At 35.5% G+C, this 8142-nt stretch overlaps 1 long non-coding RNA gene across 2 annotated transcripts in view; it reads right to left on the bottom strand.

Moving 5' to 3' along the window:
- Positions 1–7061: 7061 nt before the first annotated feature.
- LOC107127053 (uncharacterized) overlaps positions 7062–8142 on the bottom strand; it is a 42775-nt gene continuing 41694 nt past the window's right edge. For both annotated transcript variants that reach the window (XR_010577331.1, XR_001484365.3), the window contains exon 4: positions 7062–7498. This is a non-coding gene — a long non-coding RNA (uncharacterized lncRNA). The remainder of the gene's footprint in view (positions 7499–8142) is intronic.

Here is an 8142-nt window from a genome sequence, read left to right as displayed (position 1 = left end):
CTCTGAATCAGTGTCCACTGTATGATGCTATTTCTCCCACAGCCAAGATTCATCATCCAGGAGTCATTGGGGTGGAAATGGAAGTTGCACCACTCACTATTACCCCTAGTGACCCACTAGCAAAAATGTTGCTTCCAGTTTTTGCAATCTTATGCCCTCAGTCTCAGAAAGAGAAAGGCTTTCACCAAGAGACACAATGATTCCACTGAACTGGAAGTTAAGCCTGCTGTCTGGTTACTTTGGGCTCTTCAAGCCTCTTAATCAACAGGCAAAGAAGGAAGTTAATGCTTTGACCAGGGTGATTTGTCCCAACTACAAAGAGGAAGTTAAACTGCTATGCCACAGTGGAAGTAAGGAAGAGTATGTCTGCAATACAGAAGAGCCCTTAGGGCATTTCAGGATTACCATGCAACGTGGTTAAGGTCAACAGAAAACTACAACAGCCCAATCCAGGCAACATTACACTACCAACATCTCCAAATCTTATAGAGTGAAGATTTAGACCTCTTAACCAGGAAAAGAACCATTACCAGCTGAGGTGTTTGCTGAAAACAAAGGGAATACAAAATGGGTAGTGGAAAAAGGTAAATACTAGCTATGACCATATGGCCAGCTATAGAAACAAGGACTGTAGTTGTCATAAGTGTTTTCCCCTTATTTTGTTATGAATGTGTGTGACACACACAGAGACACACACCTCAAATACCTTTGTTTTCTTTCTTATCATGTAAAAAAATACTGATTTTATATCGTAGTATTTTTAAGTATTGTTAATTTTACATCATAGTATTTAAGTTATAGGATATCAAGGAGAAGAATAAACATCACCCAAGAACTTTTCTTTCTTTTCTGAGGCAATGGTAGGTGCTTTTTTGGTTATGTATGGTATAGTTGTATCATGTTAGGGAGAATTATAGCCTTGTTATTGTCTTTATTTGGAGATTAAATATGGTTTAATGAGACATATTTGGGGGCCGACTTGACAAGGGGGAGACTTGTGATAGTTAATTTTATGTGTCAATTTGATTGGGTCAGGAGTGCCCAGAAATTTGGTTAAACGTTGTTCTGGGTGTGTGATATGTGGTTAAACATTGTTCTGGGTGTGTCTGTGAGGGTGTTTCTGGATGAGATGAACCTCTGAGTCAGTAGACTGAGCAAAGCAGACTGCCCTCCTAATATGGGTGGGCCTCATCCAAGTCTGAATAAAACAAAAAGAAAGAGAAGAGAGCATTTACTGTCTCTGCCTGACTGTGTGTGAGCTGGAACACTGGTCTTTTCCTTCCTTCAGACTTGTACTCAGACTGAATCTTATCCCATTAGCTCTCTTGGTTCTTAGACCTTTGAACTCAGACTAGAACTAACACTATTGGCTTTCCTCAGTCTCCGGCCTTTGCACTTGGACTAGAATTGTATCCTTGGCTCTCCTAGGTCTCCACCTTGCCAAATGAAGATCTTGGGACTTCTCAGACTTCATAATCATGTGAGTTAATTTCATATAATGAATCTATCTATCTAACCAATTGGTTCTATTTATCTAGAGAATTCTTATTAATAATGATTTGTGAAGAACTAAGGATGTTAAATAAAGCTATAATTATAAAATAACAGTGAGAACAAAATCACAAACCTTTCTTAATATCAGTAGAATCACACATAGAAAGCAAAACAGAGAAAAACAGAACACAAAGCTTATAAAGATATAAAACAATCTATAAATTCAGAAAATACAATATTGAATAATGAAACTAAGATTAAATATGTTTTTCATATCAATAAGAGTAAGTAGGCTTAAACCAATTACAAAGAGATTTCAAATTAGTTTATTAAACCTATTCTACACTGTCTTTAAGAGATGCACTCTAAGATAAAGTATTTCAGAACGGTCAAAATGGGGGAATGGCATATCAGGCAAATGAAAAAAAAGAGAGAGAGAGAGAGAAGGAGAGAATGTAAAGGTCGCAGTCTAATATTATGGAATGTACAATTCATATTAAATGAGGTAAAGGAATGAACTTTATAATAATAAAGGTAATTCACAATAGTGATGTAACAGTTATGAAAATTTATGCTTCAAGCAACTAGAGGAGCTATAAGAAAAAACAGAAACTTACTAATAGAAGAAAACTTTAATTCACCTTTCTCAGGCCATAATAGATGAAGAGGAAAAAAGTAAGTCAATCTAGATGACACAATGAATTAGGCAGATTTAATTATAAATATCATACTCTGTATCCTGAAAAAAGAGTACACATTTCTGTTTAAGTGTCCATGATCACAGAAATTGATGATATATTAAGACTCAAAGAAAACCTAAATACATTACAAAAAATTGAAGTGATATGGACAACATTCTGTGATCACTATGTAATACTAGAAATTAATAATTAAATTTAAAAATGAAAAGCCAATACCTCTTAGCTTTTACAATCTCACTTAAACAATTGTTGAATCAAAGAGAAAAAAACAAAACTATAATTGCAAAACATCTAACAAACAATAATAAGAAAACTACAAATTGCTAAAACAATAGTGAGAGGAGAGGAAATAATACTTCCATTATAAACATGAAAGACTAAAAAAATGAATTTGACATTTAACTTTAGAAGTTAAAAAAGAAACAAAATAAAATGAAGGAGAATCAAGGGAAAAAGTCAATAAAGATAAAAGCAGAATTTAAGAAGTTGGAACACAAAAACTGAAAGCTGCTGCTTTGAAAAAAAAAAGTCAAAAAACATAAACTACTAACTTAATCAAAAAAAATGTAAAAATGTGCTAATAAAATGAGAAGGATTAGGAGAGGAAATTATCATAAAAATGAAAAAAAATCTTAATAAATTGGACAATTTTATACTCAAGCTTAGAAAAGACATAAAATCTAAGTAGCATAATTTTCATTAACAGAAACTCAGAATTTCATCAAAGAGATACTGCCACCTCTTGCACATTTTCCCTGGCCAAACACCAGGTTGAAATTATTTCTCTGAGCAATTTTACGAGATCTTCAAAAAGAATTCTAGATTATTTTTATAAAGCAAGCAGGACACTGATGGTAAAATCTGATGAAAACTATCTCCAATATCATATGAATATTAAAGAAAACTCCTAAATAAATCTAGCAGTACATTAAAAGAGAAATGTACCATTTCCAATAGGATTTATTACAAGTCTGCAAAGGAGGTTCAATCTTAGAAAACCTATTAATCTATTTATATCTACCAATTAGTAGGCATAAGGAGGAGAATCATATGATCACCTTTATCTTCATATATGCTAAAAACATACTTGACAAAATTTAATAACCATTCTTGATGAAATTCTTAAGAAAGTATTTATCAATGGATACATCTTTGAATGTTGAAATATAATTATTTCACCTCCCAAATCAGTAGTACATTTCAGGGAGAATTACTAGGGCATCCCCACTCAGGAACAAGCTAAGAAAGGTCTTATCATCACTATTATTTAACATTCTACCAGAAATGCTAGCCAATGCGATTATGCCAGATAAAGAAATTAGAGATGTGAGAATTAACAAAGCAATAAAACTATCACTATATGTAAATCATATAACATATCTAGAAAATTCAAGGAGGTCAAATAAAAACTACTACAAACAAACAAAACATTCAGTAAATTAGGAAGGTACAAAATTAATATGCAAATTTTTTCATGTATACAATCAATATTCATTGAAAATATAATAGAAGAAAAGACCCCATAGCGAGGTGATGAGCCTAAAAGGAAACGTTCAAGGCTGAGTATTCTACAGACAAAAACATTAAAACATTCTTTGAAAGAGAAAAGGAAGTCTTGAACAAATGGAAAGGCATTTTGGATAGGAAGAGTCAATATTATCAAGATGTTGAACTTAATTTATATATTTAATGTGATTTCAATAAAAATAAAATCTGGGTTTTTTTAGAACCAGACTAGACCAGAAATAATTTTAAAGTGTATATGAAAGTAAGCCAGGCATGGTGGTATGCACATGTAATCCCAGCTATTCCGAGGAAGAAGGATTGCTTGAGCCCAGGAGTTTGAGACCAGCCTGGGCAACACAACAACAACCTGTCTCAAAAAACAGAAAAAGCACATATGGAAATAGAAACCAAAAAATACGAAATCTCCACAAAAGAAAACCACTAAAGGAAGATTTTTCTCTATCAGATAAAGCCTCAGTGATTATTATTGTTATGACACATGAATAGGCAAACAGACTAACACAAAATGTATAGTCAGAAATAGGCCTAAATCCATATGGAGTTTTAGTATATAATAAATGTGGTATCTTAAATCAGTGAGAAAAAGAGGTGCTATCAATGAATCATCTGGGAACTACGAGGAAGCCACATGGAGAAAAAAATACGGTTTGATGTATGCCTCACACCCTAACCCACAGTAAATTTCAAATGGGCTAGGATTTTTCCTATAGATACAAACACATAAGAATGAAATGACATTTGGATATAATTCATTGAAGCATTGTTTATAATGCAATATATTGGAAATGATCTACATGCTCACCGATAAGGGGCTGGTTAAATACATTAATAGTATATCTATAAAATGGAATACTATAATTTTGTTTAAAAAAGCTTTTTTATCAACATATCAAAATATCTCCATGCTATAGTAAGTCAAAAAAGCTAGAATGGGAGGTAAAATTTGTATAATTTCCTATTATCTGTAACTTGAAAGGAGAAAAAATATAATTATTTTTATTAGCTTTCAGATAAATACAAATTCTTATCAAGGATATGATAACCTAGACGCCACATTTGGCAGGTTTCCAAATTAATCCACCTTAGGGAGGTCTTATGATTCATGGCTTACATCCTATTCTTGAGTAAAGAAATTTATCCTGAGTCCCTGAAATCTTATAGTGGGTTCCTCAAACTGTTGATGTACTAATTAATATGTAACTTAACTGATACTGAAAAGGACATTGATTGGTTTCTGAATGGTGAAGCTTTACTGATTGTCTTGCACTTTGATGATTTTAGCCTGTATGTTGCAAAAGACAATTCCTGTATGAGAAGCCCCTCTCCCTAAACTTCCCCATAGAAGCTTCTTCTTCCTCTTCCTCTTCCTCTTCTTTTTCTTTCTCTTCCTTCTCCTCCTCTTCCTCCTCCTCCGCCACCACCGCCTCCTCCTTCTCCTTCTTCCATTTATTTATTTATTTATTTATTTATTTAGACAGAGTCTCACCTTGAGGCCCAGACTGGAATGCGGTGGTGTAAACATGGCTCACTGCAGCATTGACCTCCTGGGCTCAAGCGATCCTCCCACCTCAGCCCCCTAAGTAGCTGGGATTACAGGTGTGTACCACCATGCCCAGCTAATTTTTGTATTTTGGTAGAGATAGGGTTTCTTCATGTTACCCAGGCTGGTCTCAAACTCCTGAGCTCAAGTCATCCTCCTGACTCGGCCTCCCAAAGTGCTGGGATTACAGGTGTGAGCCATGGTGCCCAGCTACATTTTCATACATCGTGTTTAAGCCAAGTAAATGAATACCTACTCAAAAAATGTTGATACATGTTTTTAAGTGAAAAAAAAAACTCCTAATCTAATCATAACTAAAGAGTTAAACAGAAAGGTTATGTAAACAATTTGCCAACTTGCAGAAATAAATTTCACTAGTAAATCTGTTCATAATTTTTTATATACTTAAATATCACTTTAAGAGGAAAATGCATTGTGATCTCTTCAGCCAAGGTCAAATTCTTGTGTCCTATACTTATGACACTTATATCCATTTACTTATGACACATATCCATTTATACACATATCCATTTTGTACTTCCTTGGAGCACTCTTAATGATTAGTTAAATAATCAACTACCAAAACATTAATCTTCCATCCCAGAACGAAAGCATCAACAGGGCAGTGGTCAGGCCAGCCTTGCTGACTTCTGTATCTCGTAGGGTCTACACAGAGGAAGCTCTACATTGGAGGAGGAGTTGGTGTTTCAAAATCTAAATGTTTTACTTTAGTAAGAGAGTAAAAATAGCTATGCCCATCTCACTGTTACATTGCTACTTAGGTAGAAGGACTGAGGAGTATGCTTTCTGATCTTGCCACTGCTCTGCGGCTTCCTGCAGGTATTTTTGCTTTAAGAAAAGAGAAGAGAGTAAAAGCCCATTTGCAGGGGACAGCTGAAGTCTCAAAAGCTGATGATGTCCTCTTGAATAAAGTTTTGGAATTTTTTCCATGTCCATTTCTCTTTTCTTCTTTTACTAAGAGAACACCCCACACCCATCAAGTTTTGGCTAGACTAACGGCTACTCCAGTTACAGGCTACGTTTCCCACATTCTCTTGAGAAGGCTCTGAGTTTTGGTTTTAGCTTCTAGGTGTTATTTTATTTTTGTGAGACAAGGTCATGCTCTGTCACCCAAGCTGGAATGCAGTGTTCTGATCATAGCTCATTGCAGCCTTGATCAGTGCTCAAGAGATCCTCCCACCTCAGCTTCCCAAGTAGCTGGGACTACAGGCATACATCACCACACCTGGCTAATTTGTTTTATTTTTTATTTTAATTCTTGTAGAGAACGTATCTCCCTGTGTTGCCCAGGCTGGTCTTAAAACTCTTGGGCTCAAGTGATCCTCTTGCACTGACCTCCCAAAGTGCTGGAATTACAGATGTCAGCCACCCCGCAAGGCCTAAGTTTTAGTAACCACTTCTGCTTTGTGTTTTTCAAAATAAAGTTGTTCGCCCTTCATATTTTCTTTTGTTCCCTTCTGTGGCCTGGAATGTGGAACCAGTGAAGTTGACAATCACTGGAGAAAACACTTTTGACCTAGCGAGAAAAGCCAAATGTAGAAGATGGCAGATTTGCCCCAGCAACCTGTGTATCTAGATGACTTTATGGAGCATAGCTCAGATATTCATCTTGAACTGTGATATGAAAAAGAAGCTTCTAACACATTTAAGCCCTTGTACTTGGAGCTGCTTTTCCCCCCTTACAGTGGCTTAACTTTCTCCCTAATCATGTCAACAAATACTAGTGGGGTTCTTAGTGGCAGGATCTGTTTTGTAGAGAACAAAAATCCACTTTAGCTAGTTTAAGAAGAAAGGGATTTATTGCAGCCGTTAGGTAGCGTATAAAACTCTTTGGAAGGCCAAGGAAACAATTTTGGATTATACACTGTCAGAAGTAATACAGTCAGAAGAAACATCTGGCTCACTACAGATTTATTCCAGAAGAAATCCCACTGTTGCCACTACCCTCTACAGAGCACAGCATCACTATTATCTATCTCCCTGGGTTATGTGCTGGCTTGTTGATCTGCGAGAGGAGTATGGGAGGTGTCCATAGCACTCTGCTGACTCGTCTCTCTGGGTCATGCCACGGTGGGCTTGGACCATGCCAGCAGAGACCCTGACTGTAGTTCTCTTCCCTTTCTGGCATTCATGTCTCCTGCAAAGATGCTTTGTTTCAGTCTGTTGGTGTGTTCATTTGCTCTCACTGAATGGATGATTTCTTCTTTAGGAGTTCCTAGAAATGTGATGTTTCAAAAATTTTCATTACAGGTTTAGCAGAATAAAATGCTTTAAATGATAGATGTAATTTTCAGTAACAGAAGAGTCATACTGTCAGAATTCTGAGTCTAATTCCAGAATTGTCCTTGAAAGGACAAGATTTATTGTCAAGGAATGAGTTTAAGTAATAAAGTTGGCAAGTAGTCAACATAGATCAACTTTCCATTATTAACATTCTGAGCCATATGTGAAATGACTGGAAAACAGATCTTGGAGCCATAAGGCATTAAGACTTGTTCTTCCCTTCCTGTCAATTTAAACACAAAAAGCACTTTAGGAAACCAAAGACACATGCACATTCATAAAGGGAAAAGGATTGGAGTGAACCTTTCTATTTTGCCTCTAATGCTGGAATATTCTTTCACATTCTTTCCAATATTTTACTTAGTTTGAATCCAACTACTTTCTGTAATACTCAAGACTTTCCTCAAAAGCACTTCACTGTGGGTCAACAAGGTATGCCACCTAAATCAGATTTTCACGTAACCAAGAATCATCTCTTTAGAATTGAAAATCTTTTGCATCTTATTTTTGACATAAATCTTTTTGAAGTCCATACATTTTAACCTGACTTATTAAACAAAAGACGCTCTCCTTGGT

The sequence above is a fragment of the Macaca fascicularis genome, chromosome 1 (assembly GCF_037993035.2).
Source record: "Macaca fascicularis isolate 582-1 chromosome 1, T2T-MFA8v1.1".
Lineage (NCBI taxonomy): Eukaryota > Metazoa > Chordata > Mammalia > Primates > Cercopithecidae > Macaca > Macaca fascicularis.
Note: the sequence above shows the minus strand (reverse complement) of the source record. Positions and strands in the feature narration are given on the sequence as shown.